Below are 229 nucleotides of genomic sequence, written 5' to 3'. Positions count from 1 at the left end.
ATGACAGGGACACTTCTAAAACTCTCGTCTTTTTCTTTCGACACGTGTTTCATTTTTTTACCTTTCACTCTTTTTTCTTAGGTGCAGGGAAGGGGAAATGAACAAGAAGAAATGCCGACTGAATGTTCTAGGAAGACGTTAGGCCATGACCCAAGGGCAATACAGGAAGTGCGCATCTCCATAAAGGAAAAACAATTGCTGCAGCTGTGTGGACCCTTCACGCGTCCCT

This window comes from Penaeus monodon, chromosome 19 (assembly GCF_015228065.2).
Source record: "Penaeus monodon isolate SGIC_2016 chromosome 19, NSTDA_Pmon_1, whole genome shotgun sequence".
In the NCBI taxonomy this organism is placed as follows: Eukaryota; Metazoa; Arthropoda; class Malacostraca; order Decapoda; family Penaeidae; genus Penaeus; species Penaeus monodon.
The sequence above is the reverse complement of the archived record's forward strand: the minus strand, read 5'-3'. Positions refer to the sequence as shown.